This window comes from Pelobates fuscus, chromosome 6 (assembly GCF_036172605.1).
Source record: "Pelobates fuscus isolate aPelFus1 chromosome 6, aPelFus1.pri, whole genome shotgun sequence".
Classification (NCBI taxonomy): Eukaryota; Metazoa; Chordata; class Amphibia; order Anura; family Pelobatidae; genus Pelobates; species Pelobates fuscus.
Window position 1 is genome coordinate 7,380,170 of NC_086322.1, and position 24,579 is coordinate 7,404,748.

Sequence of the window (24,579 nt, forward strand, 5' to 3'; positions counted from 1 at the left end):
TATTTTGAGAACACAAACGCTGTCTGGCGCGTTAGTCTGGCAATTTTTTTCCTAAAACCCAACTAATGTAATGGCTCGTTGGTCTAGGGGTATGATTCTCGCTTAGGGTGCGAGAGGTCCCGGGTTCAAATCCCGGACGAGCCCAAGCATTTGGTGTTTTTTCTTTTGAAACACGTAGCTTCGAACTGTGTTTAATATAGTCAGCAAAAATCACTTATAGCAAAACCCTTCAAGTGCTCCAAAGAGAAGATGTTGGCATGCCACCATCAATATATATATTTCCTGGTGCTTCTGATATCACCTTTCAAAGCTAACATCTTATATTAATACTCGTTTAGCTTTTACTTAGAAATGTATGAGAGAAATCATAAAAAATGTGTCGTTTTCATTATCAACCATTTAAAATCAATGATTTATCGTAAGTCATTAATGCAAGTCCTAACTGCTCAGATGACGCTTTTAACCCCTTAAGGACACATGACATGTCTGACACGTCATGATCCCCTTTTATTCCAGAAGTTTGGTCCTTAAGGGGTTAAGACTGCAAAGTCTTTCTTAAGACTGCAAAATCTTTGTTAACAACAAACGGGAAAAAATACATGTTTTGACATACGGAATTCTATTTTTATTCATACTTAGACTCGTGCAAATATGTGATGGAGAGGGTAGGTTTGAATCAAATTCCTTCAAGTACACGCCTGAATGTATCGATGAATAAAACTGTAAAGGTAAATTCAAGGCAGTCATTACGTTCGACTGTGGATTCAAGTTATGGAACCAGGTCAACCTCCCCAAACATTATTTTGCACAAGACTATTTATAATTAATTTCTCCTCTGCACATCTTTACTTTATTTTCAACATGGTGATAGCATGCAGAATATGAGAAAGAAAGTTAAATCCTTCATGTGCTTTTCCAACATATATTAGAACCACAAATTTCTCCTAAACCAACAAAGCCCTCATAAACAATTAAGAAATGAATGGACATTTTAAGTCTTCCCCAGCAATTTGACCAGAAGCAGACTCAACTTTGACAACAGTCAATATGATTTATCACCATCGTACATAAACCTCAACTGTTAATTCACCCATACAATGAAAATGATATTGGAAAAACAGATCCTATTGAGGAATTTTAAAATCCTCACTTCAAAACGAAAACTTTGTTTCTATTTTGAGAACACAAACGCTGTCTGGCGCGTTAGTCTGGCAATTTTTTTCCTAAAACCCAACTAATGTAATGGCTCGTTGGTCTAGGGGTATGATTCTCGCTTAGGGTGCGAGAGGTCCCGGGTTCAAATCCTGGACGAGCCCAAGCATTTGGTGTTTTTTCTTTTGAAACACGTAGCTTCGAACTGTGTTTAATATAGTCAGCAAAAATCACTTATAGCAAAACCCTTCAAGTGCTCCAAAGAGAAGATGTTGGCATGCCACCATCAATATATATATTTCCTGGTGCTTCTGATATCACCTTTCAAAGCTAACATCTTATATTAATACTCGTATAGCTTTTACTTAGAAATGTATGAGAGAAATCATAAAAAATGTGTCGTTTTCATTATCAACCATTTAAAATCAATGGTTTATCGTAAGTCATTAATGCAAGTCCTAACTGCTCAGATGACGCTTTTAAGACTGCAAAGTCTTTCTTAAGACTGCAAAATCTTTGTTAACAACAAACAAAGGGGAAAAAAATATATGTTTTGACATACGGAATTCTATTTTTATTCATACTTAGACTTGTGCAAATATGTGATGGAGAGGGTAGGTTTGAATCAAATTCCTTCCAGTACACGCCTGAATGTATCGATGAATAAAACTGTAAAGGTAAATTCAAGGCAGTCGTTACGTTCGACTGTGGATTCAAGTTATGGAACCAGGCCAACCTCCCCAAACATTATTTTGCACAAGACTATTTATAATTAATTTCTCCTCTGCACAACTTTACTTTATTTTCAACATGGTGATAGCATGCAGAATATGAGAAAGAAAGTTAAATCCTTCATGTGCTTTTCCAACATATATTAGAACCACAAATTTCTCCTAAACCAACAAAGCCCTCATAAACAATTAAGAAATGAATGGACATTTTAAGTCTTCCCCAGCAATTTGACCAGAAGCAGACTCAACTTTGACAACAGTCAATATGATTTATCACCATCGTACATAAACCTCAACTGTTAATTCACCCATACAATGAAAATGATATTGGAAAAACAGATCCTATTGAGGAATTTTAAAATCCTCACTTCAAAACGAAAACTTTGTTTCTATTTTGAGAACACAAACGCTGTCTGGCGCGTTAGTCTGGCAATTTTTTTCCTAAAACCCAACTAATGTAATGGCTCGTTGGTCTAGGGGTATGATTCTCGCTTAGGGTGCGAGAGGTCCCGGGTTCAAATCCTGGACGAGCCCAAGCATTTGGTGTTTTTTCTTTTGAAACACGTAGCTTCGAACTGTGTTTAATATAGTCAGCAAAAATCACTTATAGCAAAACCCTTCAAGTGCTCCAAAGAGAAGATGTTGGCATGCCACCATCAATATATATATTTCCTGGTGCTTCTGATATCACCTTTCAAAGCTAACATCTTATATTAATACTCGTTTAGCTTTTACTTAGAAATGTATGAGAGAAATCATAAAAAATGTGTCGTTTTCATTATCAACCATTTAAAATCAATGGTTTATCGTAAGTCATTAATGCAAGTCCTAACTGCTCAGATGACGCTTTTAAGACTGCAAAGTCTTTCTTAAGACTGCAAAATCTTTGTTAACAACAAACAAAGGGGAAAAAAATATATGTTTTGACATACGGAATTCTATTTTTATTCATACTTAGACTTGTGCAAATATGTGATGGAGAGGGTAGGTTTGAATCAAATTCCTTCCAGTACACGCCTGAATGTATCGATGAATAAAACTGTAAAGGTAAATTCAAGGCAGTCGTTACGTTCGACTGTGGATTCAAGTTATGGAACCAGGCCAACCTCCCCAAACATTATTTTGCACAAGACTATTTATAATTAATTTCTCCTCTGCACATCTTTACTTTATTTTCAACATGGTGATAGCATGCAGAATATGAGAAAGAAAGTTAAATCCTTCATGTGCTTTTCCAACATATATTAGAACCACAAATTTCTCCTAAACCAACAAAGCCCTCATAAACAATTAAGAAATGAATGGACATTTTAAGTCTTCCCCAGCAATTTGACCAGAAGCACACTCAACTTTGACAACTGTCAATATGATTTATCACCATCGTACATAAACCTCAACTGTTAATTCACCCATACAATGAAAATGATATTGGAAAAACAGATCCTATTGAGGAATTTTAAAATCCTCACTTCAAAACGAAAACTTTGTTTCTATTTTGAGAACACAAACGCTGTCTGGCGCGTTAGTCTGGCAATTTTTTTCCTAAAACCCAACTAATGTAATGGCTCGTTGGTCTAGGGGTATGATTCTCGCTTAGGGTGCGAGAGGTCCCGGGTTCAAATCCTGGACGAGCCCAAGCATTTGGTGTTTTTTCTTTTGAAACACGTAGCTTCGAACTGTGTTTAATATAGTCAGCAAAAATCACTTATAGCAAAACCCTTCAAGTGCTCCAAAGAGAAGATGTTGGCATGCCACCATCAATATATATATTTCCTGGTGCTTCTGATATCACCTTTCAAAGCTAACATCTTATATTAATACTCGTTTAGCTTTTACTTAGAAATGTATGAGAGAAATCATAAAAAATGTGTCGTTTTCATTATCAACCATTTAAAATCAATGGTTTATCGTAAGTCATTAATGCAAGTCCTAACTGCTCAGATGACGCTTTTAAGACTGCAAAGTCTTTCTTAAGACTGCAAAATCTTTGTTAACAACAAACAAAGGGGAAAAAAATATATGTTTTGACATACGGAATTCTATTTTTATTCATACTTAGACTTGTGCAAATATGTGATGGAGAGGGTAGGTTTGAATCAAATTCCTTCCAGTACACGCCTGAATGTATCGATGAATAAAACTGTAAAGGTAAATTCAAGGCAGTCGTTACGTTCGACTGTGGATTCAAGTTATGGAACCAGGCCAACCTCCCCAAACATTATTTTGCACAAGACTATTTATAATTAATTTCTCCTCTGCACATCTTTACTTTATTTTCAACATGGTGATAGCATGCAGAATATGAGAAAGAAAGTTAAATCCTTCATGTGCTTTTCCAACATATATTAGAACCACAAATTTCTCCTAAACCAACAAAGCCCTCATAAACAATTAAGAAATGAATGGACATTTTAAGTCTTCCCCAGCAATTTGACCAGAAGCAGACTCAACTTTGACAACAGTCAATATGATTTATCACCATCGTACATAAACCTCAACTGTTAATTCACCCATACAATGAAAATGATATTGGAAAAACAGATCCTATTGAGGAATTTTAAAATCCTCACTTCAAAACGAAAACTTTGTTTCTATTTTGAGAACACAAACGCTGTCTGGCGCGTTAGTCTGGCAATTTTTTTCCTAAAACCCAACTAATGTAATGGCTCGTTGGTCTAGGGGTATGATTCTCGCTTAGGGTGCGAGAGGTCCCGGGTTCAAATCCCGGACGAGCCCAAGCATTTGGTGTTTTTTCTTTTGAAACACGTAGCTTCGAACTGTGTTTAATATAGTCAGCAAAAATCACTTATAGCAAAACCCTTCAAGTGCTCCAAAGAGAAGATGTTGGCATGCCACCATCAATATATATATTTCCTGGTGCTTCTGATATCACCTTTCAAAGCTAACATCTTATATTAATACTCGTTTAGCTTTTACTTAGAAATGTATGAGAGAAATCATAAAAAATGTGTCGTTTTCATTATCAACCATTTAAAATCAATGATTTATCGTAAGTCATTAATGCAAGTCCTAACTGCTCAGATGACGCTTTTAACCCCTTAAGGACACATGACATGTCTGACACGTCATGATCCCCTTTTATTCCAGAAGTTTGGTCCTTAAGGGGTTAAGACTGCAAAGTCTTTCTTAAGACTGCAAAATCTTTGTTAACAACAAACGGGAAAAAATACATGTTTTGACATACGGAATTCTATTTTTATTCATACTTAGACTCGTGCAAATATGTGATGGAGAGGGTAGGTTTGAATCAAATTCCTTCAAGTACACGCCTGAATGTATCGATGAATAAAACTGTAAAGGTAAATTCAAGGCAGTCGTTACGTTCGACTGTGGATTCAAGTTATGGAACCAGGTAAACCTCCCCAAACATTATTTTGCACAAGACTATTTATAATTAATTTCTCCTCTGCACATCTTTACTTTATTTTCAACATGGTGATAGCATGCAGAATATGAGAAAGAAAGTTAAATCCTTCATGTGCTTTTCCAGCATATATTAGAACCACAAATTTCTCCTAAACCAACAAAGCCCTCATAAACAATTAAGAAATGAATGGACATTTTAAGTTTCCCCAGCAATTTGACCAGAAGCAGACTCAACTTTGACAACAGTCAATATGATTTATCACCATTGTACATAAACCTCAACTGTTAATTCACCCATACAATGAAAATGATATTGGAAAAACAGATCCTATTGAGGAATTTTTAAATCCTCACTTCAAAACGAAAACTTTGTTTCTATTTTGAGAACACAAACGCTGTCTGGCGCGTTAGTCTGGCAATTTTTTTCCTAAAACCCAACTAATGTAATGGCTCGTTGGTCTAGGGGTATGATTCTCGCTTAGGGTGCGAGAGGTCCCGGGTTCAAATCCCGGACGAGCCCAAGCATTTGGTGTTTTTTCTTTTGAAACACGTAGCTTCGAACTGTGTTTAATATAGTCAGCAAAAATCACTTATAGCAAAACCCTTCAAGTGCTCCAAAGAGAAGATGTTGGCATGCCACCATCAATATATATATTTCCTGGTGCTTCTGATATCACCTTTCAAAGCTAACATCTTATATTAATACTCGTTTAGCTTTTACTTAGAAATGTATGAGAGAAATCATAAAAAATGTGTCGTTTTCATTATCAACCATTTAAAATCAATGATTTATCGTAAGTCATTAATGCAAGTCCTAACTGCTCAGATGACGCTTTTAAGACTGCAAAGTCTTTCTTAAGACTGCAAAATCTTTGTTAACAACAAACGGGAAAAAATACATGTTTTGACATACGGAATTCTATTTTTATTCATACTTAGACTCGTGCAAATATGTGATGGAGAGGGTAGGTTTGAATCAAATTCCTTCAAGTACACGCCTGAATGTATCGATGAATAAAACTGTAAAGGTAAATTCAAGGCAGTCATTACGTTCGACTGTGGATTCAAGTTATGGAACCAGGTCAACCTCCCCAAACATTATTTTGCACAAGACTATTTATAATTAATTTCTCCTCTGCACATCTTTACTTTATTTTCAACATGGTGATAGCATGCAGAATATGAGAAAGAAAGTTAAATCCTTCATGTGCTTTTCCAACATATATTAGAACCACAAATTTCTCCTAAACCAACAAAGCCCTCATAAACAATTAAGAAATGAATGGACATTTTAAGTCTTCCCCAGCAATTTGACCAGAAGCAGACTCAACTTTGACAACAGTCAATATGATTTATCACCATCGTACATAAACCTCAACTGTTAATTCACCCATACAATGAAAATGATATTGGAAAAACAGATCCTATTGAGGAATTTTAAAATCCTCACTTCAAAACGAAAACTTTGTTTCTATTTTGAGAACACAAACGCTGTCTGGCGCGTTAGTCTGGCAATTTTTTTCCTAAAACCCAACTAATGTAATGGCTCGTTGGTCTAGGGGTATGATTCTCGCTTAGGGTGCGAGAGGTCCCGGGTTCAAATCCTGGACGAGCCCAAGCATTTGGTGTTTTTTCTTTTGAAACACGTAGCTTCGAACTGTGTTTAATATAGTCAGCAAAAATCACTTATAGCAAAACCCTTCAAGTGCTCCAAAGAGAAGATGTTGGCATGCCACCATCAATATATATATTTCCTGGTGCTTCTGATATCACCTTTCAAAGCTAACATCTTATATTAATACTCGTATAGCTTTTACTTAGAAATGTATGAGAGAAATCATAAAAAATGTGTCGTTTTCATTATCAACCATTTAAAATCAATGGTTTATCGTAAGTCATTAATGCAAGTCCTAACTGCTCAGATGACGCTTTTAAGACTGCAAAGTCTTTCTTAAGACTGCAAAATCTTTGTTAACAACAAACAAAGGGGAAAAAAATATATGTTTTGACATACGGAATTCTATTTTTATTCATACTTAGACTTGTGCAAATATGTGATGGAGAGGGTAGGTTTGAATCAAATTCCTTCCAGTACACGCCTGAATGTATCGATGAATAAAACTGTAAAGGTAAATTCAAGGCAGTCGTTACGTTCGACTGTGGATTCAAGTTATGGAACCAGGCCAACCTCCCCAAACATTATTTTGCACAAGACTATTTATAATTAATTTCTCCTCTGCACAACTTTACTTTATTTTCAACATGGTGATAGCATGCAGAATATGAGAAAGAAAGTTAAATCCTTCATGTGCTTTTCCAACATATATTAGAACCACAAATTTCTCCTAAACCAACAAAGCCCTCATAAACAATTAAGAAATGAATGGACATTTTAAGTCTTCCCCAGCAATTTGACCAGAAGCAGACTCAACTTTGACAACAGTCAATATGATTTATCACCATCGTACATAAACCTCAACTGTTAATTCACCCATACAATGAAAATGATATTGGAAAAACAGATCCTATTGAGGAATTTTAAAATCCTCACTTCAAAACGAAAACTTTGTTTCTATTTTGAGAACACAAACGCTGTCTGGCGCGTTAGTCTGGCAATTTTTTTCCTAAAACCCAACTAATGTAATGGCTCGTTGGTCTAGGGGTATGATTCTCGCTTAGGGTGCGAGAGGTCCCGGGTTCAAATCCTGGACGAGCCCAAGCATTTGGTGTTTTTTCTTTTGAAACACTTCGAACTGTGTTTAATATAGTCAGCAAAAATCACTTATAGCAAAACCCTTCAAGTGCTCCAAAGAGAAGATGTTGGCATGCCACCATCAATATATATATTTCCTGGTGCTTCTGATATCACCTTTCAAAGCTAACATCTTATATTAATACTCGTTTAGCTTTTACTTAGAAATGTATGAGAGAAATCATAAAAAATGTGTCGTTTTCATTATCAACCATTTAAAATCAATGGTTCATCGTAAGTCATTAATGCAAGTCCTAACTGCTCCGATGACGCTTTTAAGACTGCAAAGTCTTTCTTAAGACTGCAAAATCTTTGTTAACAACAAACAAAGGGGAAAAAAATATATGTTTTGACATACGGAATTCTATTTTTATTCATACTTAGACTTGTGCAAATATGTGATGGAGAGGGTAGGTTTGAATCAAATTCCTTCCAGTACACGCCTGAATGTATCGATGAATAAAACTGTAAAGGTAAATTCAAGGCAGTCGTTACGTTCGACTGTGGATTCAAGTTATGGAACCAGGCCAACCTCCCCAAACATTATTTTGCACAAGACTATTTATAATTAATTTCTCCTCTGCACATCTTTACTTTATTTTCAACATGGTGATAGCATGCAGAATATGAGAAAGAAAGTTAAATCCTTCATGTGCTTTTCCAGCATATATTAGAACCACAAATTTCTCCTAAACCAACAAAGCCCTCATAAACAATTAAGAAATGAATGGACATTTTAAGTTTCCCCAGCAATTTGACCAGAAGCAGACTCAACTTTGACAACAGTCAATATGATTTATCACCATTGTACATAAACCTCAACTGTTAATTCACCCATACAATGAAAATGATATTGGAAAAACAGATCCTATTGAGGAATTTTTAAATCCTCACTTCAAAACGAAAACTTTGTTTCTATTTTGAGAACACAAACGCTGTCTGGCGCGTTAGTCTGGCAATTTTTTTCCTAAAACCCAACTAATGTAATGGCTCGTTGGTCTAGGGGTATGATTCTCGCTTAGGGTGCGAGAGGTCCCGGGTTCAAATCCCGGACGAGCCCAAGCATTTGGTGTTTTTTCTTTTGAAACACGTAGCTTCGAACTGTGTTTAATATAGTCAGCAAAAATCACTTATAGCAAAACCCTTCAAGTGCTCCAAAGAGAAGATGTTGGCATGCCACCATCAATATATATATTTCCTGGTGCTTCTGATATCACCTTTCAAAGCTAACATCTTATATTAATACTCGTTTAGCTTTTACTTAGAAATGTATGAGAGAAATCATAAAAAATGTGTCGTTTTCATTATCAACCATTTAAAATCAATGATTTATCGTAAGTCATTAATGCAAGTCCTAACTGCTCAGATGACGCTTTTAAGACTGCAAAGTCTTTCTTAAGACTGCAAAATCTTTGTTAACAACAAACGGGAAAAAATACATGTTTTGACATACGGAATTCTATTTTTATTCATACTTAGACTCGTGCAAATATGTGATGGAGAGGGTAGGTTTGAATCAAATTCCTTCAAGTACACGCCTGAATGTATCGATGAATAAAACTGTAAAGGTAAATTCAAGGCAGTCATTACGTTCGACTGTGGATTCAAGTTATGGAACCAGGTCAACCTCCCCAAACATTATTTTGCACAAGACTATTTATAATTAATTTCTCCTCTGCACATCTTTACTTTATTTTCAACATGGTGATAGCATGCAGAATATGAGAAAGAAAGTTAAATCCTTCATGTGCTTTTCCAACATATATTAGAACCACAAATTTCTCCTAAACCAACAAAGCCCTCATAAACAATTAAGAAATGAATGGACATTTTAAGTCTTCCCCAGCAATTTGACCAGAAGCAGACTCAACTTTGACAACAGTCAATATGATTTATCACCATCGTACATAAACCTCAACTGTTAATTCACCCATACAATGAAAATGATATTGGAAAAACAGATCCTATTGAGGAATTTTAAAATCCTCACTTCAAAACGAAAACTTTGTTTCTATTTTGAGAACACAAACGCTGTCTGGCGCGTTAGTCTGGCAATTTTTTTCCTAAAACCCAACTAATGTAATGGCTCGTTGGTCTAGGGGTATGATTCTCGCTTAGGGTGCGAGAGGTCCCGGGTTCAAATCCTGGACGAGCCCAAGCATTTGGTGTTTTTTCTTTTGAAACACGTAGCTTCGAACTGTGTTTAATATAGTCAGCAAAAATCACTTATAGCAAAACCCTTCAAGTGCTCCAAAGAGAAGATGTTGGCATGCCACCATCAATATATATATTTCCTGGTGCTTCTGATATCACCTTTCAAAGCTAACATCTTATATTAATACTCGTATAGCTTTTACTTAGAAATGTATGAGAGAAATCATAAAAAATGTGTCGTTTTCATTATCAACCATTTAAAATCAATGGTTTATCGTAAGTCATTAATGCAAGTCCTAACTGCTCAGATGACGCTTTTAAGACTGCAAAGTCTTTCTTAAGACTGCAAAATCTTTGTTAACAACAAACAAAGGGGAAAAAAATATATGTTTTGACATACGGAATTCTATTTTTATTCATACTTAGACTTGTGCAAATATGTGATGGAGAGGGTAGGTTTGAATCAAATTCCTTCCAGTACACGCCTGAATGTATCGATGAATAAAACTGTAAAGGTAAATTCAAGGCAGTCGTTACGTTCGACTGTGGATTCAAGTTATGGAACCAGGCCAACCTCCCCAAACATTATTTTGCACAAGACTATTTATAATTAATTTCTCCTCTGCACAACTTTACTTTATTTTCAACATGGTGATAGCATGCAGAATATGAGAAAGAAAGTTAAATCCTTCATGTGCTTTTCCAACATATATTAGAACCACAAATTTCTCCTAAACCAACAAAGCCCTCATAAACAATTAAGAAATGAATGGACATTTTAAGTCTTCCCCAGCAATTTGACCAGAAGCAGACTCAACTTTGACAACAGTCAATATGATTTATCACCATCGTACATAAACCTCAACTGTTAATTCACCCATACAATGAAAATGATATTGGAAAAACAGATCCTATTGAGGAATTTTAAAATCCTCACTTCAAAACGAAAACTTTGTTTCTATTTTGAGAACACAAACGCTGTCTGGCGCGTTAGTCTGGCAATTTTTTTCCTAAAACCCAACTAATGTAATGGCTCGTTGGTCTAGGGGTATGATTCTCGCTTAGGGTGCGAGAGGTCCCGGGTTCAAATCCTGGACGAGCCCAAGCATTTGGTGTTTTTTCTTTTGAAACACTTCGAACTGTGTTTAATATAGTCAGCAAAAATCACTTATAGCAAAACCCTTCAAGTGCTCCAAAGAGAAGATGTTGGCATGCCACCATCAATATATATATTTCCTGGTGCTTCTGATATCACCTTTCAAAGCTAACATCTTATATTAATACTCGTTTAGCTTTTACTTAGAAATGTATGAGAGAAATCATAAAAAATGTGTCGTTTTCATTATCAACCATTTAAAATCAATGGTTCATCGTAAGTCATTAATGCAAGTCCTAACTGCTCCGATGACGCTTTTAAGACTGCAAAGTCTTTCTTAAGACTGCAAAATCTTTGTTAACAACAAACAAAGGGGAAAAAAATATATGTTTTGACATACGGAATTCTATTTTTATTCATACTTAGACTTGTGCAAATATGTGATGGAGAGGGTAGGTTTGAATCAAATTCCTTCCAGTACACGCCTGAATGTATCGATGAATAAAACTGTAAAGGTAAATTCAAGGCAGTCGTTACGTTCGACTGTGGATTCAAGTTATGGAACCAGGCCAACCTCCCCAAACATTATTTTGCACAAGACTATTTATAATTAATTTCTCCTCTGCACATCTTTACTTTATTTTCAACATGGTGATAGCATGCAGAATATGAGAAAGAAAGTTAAATCCTTCATGTGCTTTTCCAACATATATTAGAACCACAAATTTCTCCTAAACCAACAAAGCCCTCATAAACAATTAAGAAATGAATGGACATTTTAAGTTTCCCCAGCAATTTGACCAGAAGCAGACTCAACTTTGACAACAGTCAATATGATTTATCACCATTGTACATAAACCTCAACTGTTAATTCACCCATACAATGAAAATGATATTGGAAAAACAGATCCTATTGAGGAATTTTAAAATCCTCACTTCAAAACGAAAACTTTGTTTCTATTTTGAGAACACAAACGCTGTCTGGCGCGTTAGTCTGGCAATTTTTTTCCTAAAACCCAACTAATGTAATGGCTCGTTGGTCTAGGGGTATGATTCTCGCTTAGGGTGCGAGAGGTCCCGGGTTCAAATCCCGGACGAGCCCAAGCATTTGGTGTTTTTTCTTTTGAAACACGTAGCTTCGAACTGTGTTTAATATAGTCAGCAAAAATCACTTATAGCAAAACCCTTCAAGTGCTCCAAAGAGAAGATGTTGGCATGCCACCATCAATATATATATTTCCTGGTGCTTCTGATATCACCTTTCAAAGCTAACATCTTATATTAATACTCGTTTAGCTTTTACTTAGAAATGTATGAGAGAAATCATAAAAAATGTGTCGTTTTCATTATCAACCATTTAAAATCAATGGTTCATCGTAAGTCATTAATGCAAGTCCTAACTGCTCCGATGACGCTTTTAAGACTGCAAAGTCTTTCTTAAGACTGCAAAATCTTTGTTAACAACAAACAAAGGGGAAAAAAATATATGTTTTGACATACGGAATTCTATTTTTATTCATACTTAGACATGTGCAAATATGTGTTGGAGAGGATAGGTTTGAATCAAATTCCTTCCAGTACACGCCTGAATGTATCGATGAATAAAACTGTGAAGGTAAATTTAAGGCAGTCGTTACGTTCGGCTGTGGATTCAAGTTATGGAACCAGGCCAACCTCCCCAAACATTATTTTGCACAAGACTATTTATAATTAATTTCTCCTCTGCACATCTTTACTTTATTTTCAACATGGTGATAGCATGCAGAATATGAGAAAGAAAGTTAAATCCTTCATGTGCTTTTCCAACATATATTAGAACCACAAATTTCTCCTAAACCAACAAAGCCCTCATAAACAATTAAGAAATGAATGGACATTTTAAGTCTTCCCCAGCAATTTGACCAGAAGCAGACTCAACTTTGACAACAGTCAATATGATTTATCACCATCGTACATAAACCTCAACTGTTAATTCACCCATACAATGAAAATGATATTGGAAAAACAGATCCTATTGAGGAATTTTAAAATCCTCACTTCAAAACGAAAACTTTGTTTCTATTTTGAGAACACAAACGCTGTCTGGCGCGTTAGTCTGGCAATTTTTTACCTAAAACCCAACTAATGTAATGGCTCGTTGGTCTAGGGGTATGATTCTCGCTTAGGGTGCGAGAGGTCCCGGGTTCAAATCCTGGACGAGCCCAAGCATTTGGTGTTTTTTCTTTTGAAACACGTAGCTTCGAACTGTGTTTAATATAGTCAGCAAAAATCACTTATAGCAAAACCCTTCAAGTGCTCCAAAGAGAAGATGTTGGCATGCCACCATCAATATATATATTTCCTGGTGCTTCTGATATCACCTTTCAAAGCTAACATCTTGTATTAATACTCGTTTAGCTTTTACTTAGAAATGTATGAGAGAAATCATAAAAAATGTGTCGTTTTCATTATCAACCATTTAAAATCAATGGTTTATCGTAAGTCATTAATGCAAGTCCTAACTGCTCAGATGACGCTTTTAAGACTGCAAAGTCTTTCTTAAGACTGCAAAATCTTTGTTAACAACAAACAAAGGGGAAAAAATATATGTTTTGACATACGGAATTCTATTTTTATTCATACTTAGACTTGTGCAAATATGTGATGGAGAGGGTAGGTTTGAATCAAATTCCTTCCAGTACACGCCTGAATGTATCGATGAATAAAACTGTAAAGGTAAATTCAAGGCAGTCGTTACGTTCGACTGTGGATTCAAGTTATGGAACCAGGCCAACCTCCCCAAACATTATTTTGCACAAGACTATTTATAATTAATTTCTCCTCTGCACAACTTTACTTTATTTTCAACATGGTGATAGCATGCAGAATATGAGAAAGATAGTTAAATCCTTCATGTGCTTTTCCAACATATATTAGAACCACAAATTTCTCCTAAACCAACAAAGCCCTCATAAACAATTAAGAAATGAATGGACATTTTAAGTTTCCCCAGCAATTTGACCAGAAGCAGACTCAACTTTGACAACAGTCAATATGATTTATCACCATTGTACATAAACCTCAACTGTTAATTCACCCATACAATGAAAATGATATTGGAAAAACAGATCCTATTGAGGAATTTTAAAATCCTCACTTCAAAACGAAAACTTTGTTTCTATTTTGAGAACACAAACGCTGTCTGGCGCGTTAGTCTGGCAATTTTTTTCCTAAAACCCAACTAATGTAATGGCTCGTTGGTCTAGGGGTATGATTCTCGCTTAGGGTGCGAGAGGTCCCAGGTTCAAATCCTGGACGAGCCCAAGCATTTGGTGTTTTTTCTTTTGAAACACTTCGAACTGTGTTTAATATAGTCAGCAAAAATCACTTATAGCAAAACCCTTCAAGTGCTCCAAAGAGAAGATGTTGGCATGCCACCATCAATATATATATTTCCTGGTGCTTCTGATATCACCTTTCAAAGCTAACATCTTGTATTAATACTCGTTTAGCTTTTACTTAGAAATGTATGAGAGAAATCATAAAAAATGTGTCGTTTTCATTATCAACCATTTAAAATCAATGGTTTATCGTAAGTCATTAATGCAAGTCCTAACTGCTCAGATGACGCTTTTAAGACTGCAAAGTCTTTCTTAAGACTGCAAAATCTTTGTTAACAACAAACAAAGGGGAAAAAATATATGTTTTGACATACGGAATTCTATTTTTATTCATACTTAGACTTGTGCAAATATGTGATGGAGAGGGTAGGTTTGAATCAAATTCCTTCCAGTACACGCCTGAATGTATCGATGAATAAAACTGTAAAGGTAAATTCAAGGCAGTCGTTACGTTCGACTGTGGATTCAAGTTATGGAACCAGGCCAACCTCCCCAAACATTATTTTGCACAAGACTATTTATAATTAATTTCTCCTCTGCACAACTTTACTTTATTTTCAACATGGTGATAGCATGCAGAATATGAGAAAGATAGTTAAATCCTTCATGTGCTTTTCCAACATATATTAGAACCACAAATTTCTCCTAAACCAACAAAGCCCTCATAAACAATTAAGAAATGAATGGACATTTTAAGTTTCCCCAGCAATTTGACCAGAAGCAGACTCAACTTTGACAACAGTCAATATGATTTATCACCATTGTACATAAACCTCAACTGTTAATTCACCCATACAATGAAAATGATATTGGAAAAACAGATCCTATTGAGGAATTTTAAAATCCTCACTTCAAAACGAAAACTTTGTTTCTATTTTGAGAACACAAACGCTGTCTGGCGCGTTAGTCTGGCAATTTTTTTCCTAAAACCCAACTAATGTAATGGCTCGTTGGTCTAGGGGTATGATTCTCGCTTAGGGTGCGAGAGGTCCCAGGTTCAAATCCTGGACGAGCCCAAGCATTTGGTGTTTTTTCTTTTGAAACACTTCGAACTGTGTTTAATATAGTCAGCAAAAATCACTTATAGCAAAACCCTTCAAGTGCTCCAAAGAGAAGATGTTGGCATGCCACCATCAATATATATATTTCCTGGTGCTTCTGATATCACCTTTCAAAGCTAACATCTTATATTAATACTCGTTTAGCTTTTACTTAGAAATGTATGAGAGAAATCATAAAAAATGTGTCGTTTTCATTATCAACCATTTAAAATCAATGGTTTATCGTAAGTCATTAATGCAAGTCCTAACTGCTCAGATGACGCTTTTAAGACTGCAAAGTCTTTCTTAAGACTGCAAAATCTTTGTTAACAACAAACAAAGGGGAAAAAATATATGTTTTGACATACGGAATTCTATTTTTATTCATACTTAGACTTGTGCAAATATGTGATGGAGAGGGTAGGTTTGAATCAAATTCCTTCCAGTACACGCCTGAATGTATCGATGAATAAAACTGTAAAGGTAAATTCAAGGCAGTCGTTACGTTCGACTGTGGATTCAAGTTATGGAACCAGGCCAACCTCCCCAAACATTATTTTGCACAAGACTATTTATAATTAATTTCTCCTCTGCACATCTTTACTTTATTTTCAACATGGTGATAGCATGCAGAATATGAGAAAGAAAGTTAAATCCTTCATGTGCTTTTCCAACATATATTAGAACCACAAATTTCTCCTAAACCAACAAAGCCCTCATAAACAATTAAGAAATGAATGGACATTTTAAGTCTTCCCCAGCAATTTGACCAGAAGCAGACTCAACTTTGACAACAGTCAATATGATTTATCACCATCGTACATAAACCTCAACTGTTAATTCACCCATACAATGAAAATTATATTGGAAAAACAGATCCTATTGAGGAATTTTAAAATCCTCACTTCAAAACGAAAACTTTGTTTCTATTTTGAGAACACAAACGCTGTCTGGCGCGTTAGTCTGGCAATTTTTTTCCTAAAACCCAACTAATGTAATGGCTCGTTGGTCTAGGGGTATGATTCTCGCTTAGGGTCCGAGAGGTCCCGGGTTCAAATCCCGGACGAGCCCAAGCATTTGGTGTTTTTTCTTTTGAAACACGTAGCTTCGAACTGTGTTTAATATAGTCAGCAAAAATCACTTATAGCAAAACCCTTCAAGTGCTCCAAAGAGAAGATGTTGGCATGCCACCAACAATATATATATTTCCTGGTGCTTCTGATATCACCTTTCAAAGCTAACATCTTATATTAATACTCGTTTAGCTTTTACTTAGAAATGTATGAGAGAAATCATAAAAAATGTGTCGTTTTCATTATCAACCATTTAAAATCAATGGTTTATCGTAAGTCATTAATGCAAGTCCTAACTGCTCAGATGACGCTTTTAAGACTGCAAAGTCTTTCTTAAGACTGCAAAATCTTTGTTAACAACAAACAAAGGGGAAAAAAATATATGTTTTGACATACGGAATTCTATTTTTATTCATACTTAGACTTGTGCAAATATGTGATGGAGAGGGTAGGTTTGAATCAAATTCCTTCCAGTACACGCCTGAATGTATCGATGAATAAAACTGTAAAGGTAAATTCAAGGCAGTCGTTACGTTCGACTGTGGATTCAAGTTATGGAACCAGGCCAACCTCCCCAAACATTATTTTGCACAAGACTATTTATAATTAATTTCTCCTCTGCACATCTTTACTTTATTTTCAACATGGTGATAGCATGCAGAATATGAGAAAGAAAGTTAAATCCTTCATGTGCTTTTCCAACATATATTAGAACCACAAATTTCTCCTAAACCAACAAAGCCCTCATAAACAATTAAGAAATGAATGGACATTTTAAGTCTTCCCCAGCAATTTGACCAGAAGCAGACTCAACTTTGACAACAGTCAATATGATTTATCACCATCGTACATAAACCTCAACTGTTAATTCACCCATACAATGAAAATGATATTGGAAAAACAGATCCTATTGAGGAATTTTAAAATCCTCACTTCAAAACGAAAACTTTGTTTCTATTTTGAGAACACAAACGCTGTCTGGCGCGTTAGTCTGGCAATTTTTTTCCTAAAACCCAACTAATGTAATGGCTCGTTGGTCTAGGGGTATGATTCTCGCTTAGGGTGCGAGAGGTCCCGGGTTCAAATCCCGGACGAGCCCAAGCATTTGGTGTTTTTTCTTTTGAAACACGTAGCTTCGAACTGTGTTTAATATAGTCAGCAAAAATCACTTATAGCAAAACCCTTCAAGTGCTCCAAAGAGAAGATGTTGGCATGCCACCATCAATATATATATTTCCTGGTGCTTCTGATATCACCTTTCAAAGCTAACATCTTATATTAATACTCGTTTAGCTTTTACTTAGAAATGTATGAGAGAAATCATAAAAAATGTGTCGTTTTCATTATCAACCATTTAAAATCAATGGTTTATCGTAAGTCATTAATGCAAGTCCTAACTGCTCAGATGACGCTTTTAAGACTGCAAAGTCTTTCTTAAGACTGCAAAATCTTTGTTAACAACAAACAAAGGGGAAAAAATACATGTTTTGACATACGGAATTCTATTTTTATTCATACTTAGACTTGTGCAAATATGTGATGGAGAGGGTAGGTTTGAATCAAATTCCTTCCAGTACACGCCTGAATGTATCGATGAATAAAACTGTAAAGGTAAATTCAAGGCAGTCGTTACGTTCGACTGTGGATTCAAGTTATGGAACCAGGCCAACCTCCCCAAACATTATTTTGCAGAAGACTTTTTATAATTAATTTCTCCTCTGCACATCTTTACTTTATTTTCAACATGGTGATAGCATGCAGAATATGAGAAAGAAAGTTAAATCCTTCATGTGCTTTTCCAACATATATTAGAACCACAAATTTCTCCTAAACCAACAAAGCCCTCATAAACAATTAAGAAATGAATGGACATTTTAAGTTTCCCCAGCAATTTGACCAGAAGCAGACTCAACTTTGACAACAGTCAATATGATTTATCACCATTGTACATAAACCTCAACTGTTAATTCACCCATACAATGAAAATGATATTGGAAAAACAGATCCTATTGAGGAATTTTAAAATCCTCACTTCAAAACGAAAACTTTGTTTCTATTTTGAGAACACAAACGCTGTCTGGCGCGTTAGTCTGGCAATTTTTTTCCTAAAACCCAACTAATGTAATGGCTCGTTGGTCTAGGGGTATGATTCTCGCTTAGGGTGCGAGAGGTCCCGGGTTCAAATCCCGGACGAGCCCAAGCATTTGGTGTTTTTTCTTTTGAAACACGTAGCTTCGAACTGTGTTTAATATAGTCAGCAAAAATCACTTATAGCAAAACCCTTCAAGTGCTCCAAAGAGAAGATGTTGGCATGCCACCATCAATATATATATTTCCTGGTGCTTCTGATATCACCTTTCAAAGCTAACATCTTATATTAATACTCGTTTAGCTTTTACTTAGAAATGTATGAGAGAAATCATAAAAAATGTGTCGTTTTCATTATCAACCATTTAAAATCAATGGTTTATCGTAAGTCATTAATGCAAGTCCTAACTGCTCCGATGACGCTTTTAAGACTGCAAAGTCTTTCTTAAGACTGCAAAATCTTTGTTAACAACAAACAAAGGGGAAAAAATACATGTTTTGACATACGGAATTCTATTTTTATTCATACTTAGACTTGTGCAAATATGTGATGGAGAGGGTAGGTTTGAATCAAATTCCTTCCAGTACACGCCTGAATGTATCGATGAATAAAACTGTAAAGGTAAATTCAAGGCAGTCGTTACGTTCGACTGTGGATTCAAGTTATGGAACCAGGCCAACCTCCCCAAACATTATTTTGCACAAGACTATTTATAATTAATTTCTCCTCTGCACATCTTTACTTTATTTTCAACATGGTGATAGCATGCAGAATATGAGAAAGAAAGTTAAATCCTTCATGTGCTTTTCCAACATATATTAGAACCACAAATTTCTCCTAAACCAACAAAGCCCTCATAAACAATTAAGAAATGAATGGACATTTTAAGTCTTCCCCAGCAATTTGACCAGAAGCAGACTCAACTTTGACAACAGTCAATATGATTTATCACCATCGTACATAAACCTCAACTGTTAATTCACCCATACAATGAAAATGATATTGGAAAAACAGATCCTATTGAGGAATTTTAAAATCCTCACTTCAAAACGAAAACTTTGTTTCTATTTTGAGAACACAAACGCTGTCTGGCGCGTTAGTCTGGCAATTTTTTTCCTAAAACCCAACTAATGTAATGGCTCGTTGGTCTAGGGGTATGATTCTCGCTTAGGGTGCGAGAGGTCCCGGGTTCAAATCCCGGACGAGCCCAAGCATTTGGTGTTTTTTCTTTTGAAACACGTAGCTTCGAACTGTGTTTAATATAGTCAGCAAAAATCACTTATAGCAAAACCCTTCAAGTGCTCCAAAGAGAAGATGTTGGCATGCCACCATCAATATATATATTTCCTGGTGCTTCTGATATCACCTTTCAAAGCTAACATCTTATATTAATACTCGTTTAGCTTTTACTTAGAAATGTATGAGAGAAATCATAAAAAATGTGTCGTTTTCATTATCAACCATTTAAAATCAATGGTTTATCGTAAGTCATTAATGCAAGTCCTAACTGCTCCGATGACGCTTTTAAGACTGCAAAGTCTTTCTTAAGACTGCAAAATCTTTGTTAACAACAAACAAAGGGGAAAAAATACATGTTTTGACATACGGAATTCTATTTTTATTCATACTTAGACTTGTGCAAATATGTGATGGAGAGGGTAGGTTTGAATCAAATTCCTTCCAGTACTCGCCTGAATGTATCGATGAATAAAACTGTAAAGGTAAATTCAAGGCAGTCGTTACGTTCGACTGTGGATTCAAGTTATGGAACCAGGCCAACCTCCCCAAACATTATTTTGCACAAGACTATTTATAATTAATTTCTCCTCTGCACATCTTTACTTTATTTTCAACATGGTGATAGCATGCAGAATATGAGAAAGAAAGTTAAATCCTTCATGTGCTTTTCCAACATATATTAGAACCACAAATTTCTCCTAAACCAACAAAGCCCTCATAAACAATTAAGAAATGAATGGACATTTTAAGTCTTCCCCAGCAATTTGACCAGAAGCAGACTCAACTTTGACAACAGTCAATATGATTTATCACCATCGTACATAAACCTCAACTGTTAATTCACCCATACAATGAAAATGATATTGGAAAAACAGATCCTATTGAGGAATTTTAAAATCCTCACTTCAAAACGAAAACTTTGTTTCTATTTTGAGAACACAAACGCTGTCTGGCGCGTTAGTCTGGCAATTTTTTTCCTAAAACCCAACTAATGTAATGGCTCGTTGGTCTAGGGGTATGATTCTCGCTTAGGGTGCGAGAGGTCCCGGGTTCAAATCCCGGACGAGCCCAAGCATTTGGTGTTTTTTCTTTTGAAACACGTAGCTTCGAACTGTGTTTAATATAGTCAGCAAAAATCACTTATAGCAAAACCCTTCAAGTGCTCCAAAGAGAAGATGTTGGCATGCCACCATCAATATATATATTTCCTGGTGCTTCTGATATCACCTTTCAAAGCTAACATCTTATATTAATACTCGTTTAGCTTTTACTTAGAAATGTATGAGAGAAATCATAAAAAATGTGTCGTTTTCATTATCAACCATTTAAAATCAATGATTTATCGTAAGTCATTAATGCAAGTCCTAACTGCTCAGATGACGCTTTTAACCCCTTAAGGACACATGACATGTCTGACACGTCATGATCCCCTTTTATTCCAGAAGTTTGGTCCTTAAGGGGTTAAGACTGCAAAGTCTTTCTTAAGACTGCAAAATCTTTGTTAACAACAAACGGGAAAAAATATATGTTTTGACATACGGAATTCTATTTTTATTCATACTTAGACTTGTGCAAATATGTGATGGAGAGGGTAGGTTTGAATCAAATTCCTTCCAGTACACGCCTGAATGTATCGATGAATAAAACTGTAAAGGTAAATTCAAGGCAGTCGTTACGTTCGACTGTGGATTCAAGTTATGGAACCAGGCCAACCTCCCCAAACATTATTTTGCACAAGACTATTTATAATTAATTTCTCCTCTGCACAACTTTACTTTATTTTCAACATGGTGATAGCATGCAGAATATGAGAAAGAAAGTTAAATCCTTCATGTGCTTTTCCAACATATATTAGAACCACAAATTTCTCCTAAACCAACAAAGCCCTCATAAACAATTAAGAAATGAATGGACATTTTAAGTCTTCCCCAGCAATTTGACCAGAAGCAGACTCAACTTTGACAACAGTCAATATGATTTATCACCATCGTACATAAACCTCAACTGTTAATTCACCCATACAATGAAAATGATATTGGAAAAACAGATCCTATTGAGGAATTTTAAAATCCTCACTTCAAAACGAAAACTTTGTTTCTATTTTGAGAACACAAACGCTGTCTGGCGCGTTAGTCTGGCAATTTTTTTCCTAAAACCCAACTAATGTAATGGCTCGTTGGTCTAGGGGTATGATTCTCGCTTAGGGTGCGAGAGGTCCCGGGTTCAAATCCCGGACGAGCCCAAGCATTTGGTGTTTTTTCTTTTGAAACACGTAGCTTCGAACTGTGTTTAATATAGTCAGCAAAAATCACTTATAGCAAAACCCTTCAAGTGCTCCAAAGAGAAGATGTTGGCATGCCACCATCAATATATATATTTCCTGGTGCTTCTGATATCACCTTTCAAAGCTAACATCTTATATTAATACTCGTTTAGCTTTTACTTAGAAATGTATGAGAGAAATCATAAAAAATGTGTCGTTTTCATTATCAACCATTTAAAATCAATGGTTTATCGTAAGTCATTAATGCAAGTCCTAACTGCTCCGATGACGCTTTTAAGACTGCAAAGTCTTTCTTAAGACTGCAAAATCTTTGTTAACAACAAACAAAGGGGAAAAAATACATGTTTTGACATACGGAATTCTATTTTTATTCATACTTAGACTTGTGCAAATATGTGATGGAGAGGGTAGGTTTGAATCAAATTCCTTCCAGTACACGCCTGAATGTATCGATGAATAAAACTGTAAAGGTAAATTCAAGGCAGTCGTTACGTTCGACTGTGGATTCAAGTTATGGAACCAGGCCAACCTCCCCAAACATTATTTTGCAGAAGACTATTTATAATTAATTTCTCCTCTGCACATCTTTACTTTATTTTCAACATGGTGATAGCATGCAGAATATGAGAAAGAAAGTTAAATCCTTCATGTGCTTTTCCAACATATATTAGAACCACAAATTTCTCCTAAACCAACAAAGCCCTCATAAACAATTAAGAAATGAATGGACATTTTAAGTTTCCCCAGCAATTTGACCAGAAGCAGACTCAACTTTGACAACAGTCAATATGATTTATCACCATTGTACATAAACCTCAACTGTTAATTCACCCATACAATGAAAATGATATTGGAAAAACAGATCCTATTGAGGAATTTTAAAATCCTCACTTCAAAACGAAAACTTTGTTTCTATTTTGAGAACACAAACGCTGTCTGGCGCGTTAGTCTGGCAATTTTTTTCCTAAAACCCAACTAATGTAATGGCTCGTTGGTCTAGGGGTATGATTCTCGCTTAGGGTGCGAGAGGTCCCGGGTTCAAATCCCGGACGAGCCCAAGCATTTGGTGTTTTTTCTTTTGAAACACGTAGCTTCGAACTGTGTTTAATATAGTCAGCAAAAATCACTTATAGCAAAACCCTTCAAGTGCTCCAAAGAGAAGATGTTGGCATGCCACCATCAATATATATATTTCCTGGTGCTTCTGATATCACCTTTCAAAGCTAACATCTTATATTAATACTCGTTTAGCTTTTACTTAGAAATGTATGAGAGAAATCATAAAAAATGTGTCGTTTTCATTATCAACCATTTAAAATCAATGGTTTATCGTAAGTCATTAATGCAAGTCCTAACTGCTCCGATGACGCTTTTAAGACTGCAAAGTCTTTCTTAAGACTGCAAAATCTTTGTTAACAACAAACAAAGGGGAAAAAATACATGTTTTGACATACGGAATTCTATTTTTATTCATACTTAGACTTGTGCAAATATGTGATGGAGAGGGTAGGTTTGAATCAAATTCCTTCCAGTACACGCCTGAATGTATCGATGAATAAAACTGTAAAGGTAAATTCAAGGCAGTCGTTACGTTCGACTGTGGATTCAAGTTATGGAACCAGGCCAACCTCCCCAAACATTATTTTGCACAAGACTATTTATAATTAATTTCTCCTCTGCACATCTTTACTTTATTTTCAACATGGTGATAGCATGCAGAATATGAGAAAGAAAGTTGAATCCTTCATGTGCTTTTCCAACATATATTAGAACCACAAATTTCTCCTAAACCAACAAAGCCCTCATAAACAATTAAGAAATGAATGGACATTTTAAGTCTTCCCCAGCAATTTGACCAGAAGCAGACTCAACTTTGACAACAGTCAATATGATTTATCACCATCGTACATAAACCTCAACTGTTAATTCACCCATACAATGAAAATGATATTGGAAAAACAGATCCTATTGAGGAATTTTAAAATCCTCACTTCAAAACGAAAACTTTGTTTCTATTCTGAGAACACAAACGCTGTCTGGCGCGTTAGTCTGGCAATTTTTTTCCTAAAACCCAACTAATGTAATGGCTCGTTGGTCTAGGGGTATGATTCTCGCTTAGGGTGCGAGAGGTCCCGGGTTCAAATCCCGGACGAGCCCAAGCATTTGGTGTTTTTTCTTTTGAAACACGTAGCTTCGAACTGT

General features: G+C 35.6%; 14 non-coding genes across 14 annotated transcripts; all 14 read left to right on the forward strand.

The window, feature by feature from the left end:
- Positions 1-72: 72 nt before the first annotated feature.
- TRNAP-AGG (transfer RNA proline (anticodon AGG)) lies at positions 73-144 on the forward strand. Its single transcript has one exon. It is a non-coding gene; the product is annotated as a tRNA-Pro (tRNA).
- Positions 145-4,547: 4,403 nt separating this feature from the next.
- TRNAP-AGG (transfer RNA proline (anticodon AGG)) lies at positions 4,548-4,619 on the forward strand. The gene has a single exon. It is a non-coding gene; the product is annotated as a tRNA-Pro (tRNA).
- Positions 4,620-5,718: 1,099 nt separating this feature from the next.
- On the forward strand, positions 5,719-5,790 carry TRNAP-AGG (transfer RNA proline (anticodon AGG)). Its single transcript has one exon. It is a non-coding gene; the product is annotated as a tRNA-Pro (tRNA).
- A 3,220-nt stretch (positions 5,791-9,010) lies between these two features.
- On the forward strand, positions 9,011-9,082 carry TRNAP-AGG (transfer RNA proline (anticodon AGG)). The gene has a single exon. It is a non-coding gene; the product is annotated as a tRNA-Pro (tRNA).
- A 3,220-nt stretch (positions 9,083-12,302) lies between these two features.
- TRNAP-AGG (transfer RNA proline (anticodon AGG)) lies at positions 12,303-12,374 on the forward strand. The gene has a single exon. It is a non-coding gene; the product is annotated as a tRNA-Pro (tRNA).
- A 2,128-nt stretch (positions 12,375-14,502) lies between these two features.
- TRNAP-AGG (transfer RNA proline (anticodon AGG)) lies at positions 14,503-14,574 on the forward strand. Its single transcript has one exon. It is a non-coding gene; the product is annotated as a tRNA-Pro (tRNA).
- A 1,022-nt stretch (positions 14,575-15,596) lies between these two features.
- Positions 15,597-15,668, forward strand: TRNAP-AGG (transfer RNA proline (anticodon AGG)). Its single transcript has one exon. It is a non-coding gene; the product is annotated as a tRNA-Pro (tRNA).
- A 2,124-nt stretch (positions 15,669-17,792) lies between these two features.
- On the forward strand, positions 17,793-17,864 carry TRNAP-AGG (transfer RNA proline (anticodon AGG)). Its single transcript has one exon. It is a non-coding gene; the product is annotated as a tRNA-Pro (tRNA).
- Positions 17,865-18,891: 1,027 nt separating this feature from the next.
- Positions 18,892-18,963, forward strand: TRNAP-AGG (transfer RNA proline (anticodon AGG)). The gene has a single exon. It is a non-coding gene; the product is annotated as a tRNA-Pro (tRNA).
- A 1,028-nt stretch (positions 18,964-19,991) lies between these two features.
- On the forward strand, positions 19,992-20,063 carry TRNAP-AGG (transfer RNA proline (anticodon AGG)). The gene has a single exon. It is a non-coding gene; the product is annotated as a tRNA-Pro (tRNA).
- A 1,028-nt stretch (positions 20,064-21,091) lies between these two features.
- Positions 21,092-21,163, forward strand: TRNAP-AGG (transfer RNA proline (anticodon AGG)). The gene has a single exon. It is a non-coding gene; the product is annotated as a tRNA-Pro (tRNA).
- Positions 21,164-22,263: 1,100 nt separating this feature from the next.
- On the forward strand, positions 22,264-22,335 carry TRNAP-AGG (transfer RNA proline (anticodon AGG)). The gene has a single exon. It is a non-coding gene; the product is annotated as a tRNA-Pro (tRNA).
- Positions 22,336-23,362: 1,027 nt separating this feature from the next.
- Positions 23,363-23,434, forward strand: TRNAP-AGG (transfer RNA proline (anticodon AGG)). Its single transcript has one exon. It is a non-coding gene; the product is annotated as a tRNA-Pro (tRNA).
- Positions 23,435-24,462: 1,028 nt separating this feature from the next.
- On the forward strand, positions 24,463-24,534 carry TRNAP-AGG (transfer RNA proline (anticodon AGG)). Its single transcript has one exon. It is a non-coding gene; the product is annotated as a tRNA-Pro (tRNA).
- The last annotated feature ends 45 nt before the right edge of the window (positions 24,535-24,579 follow it).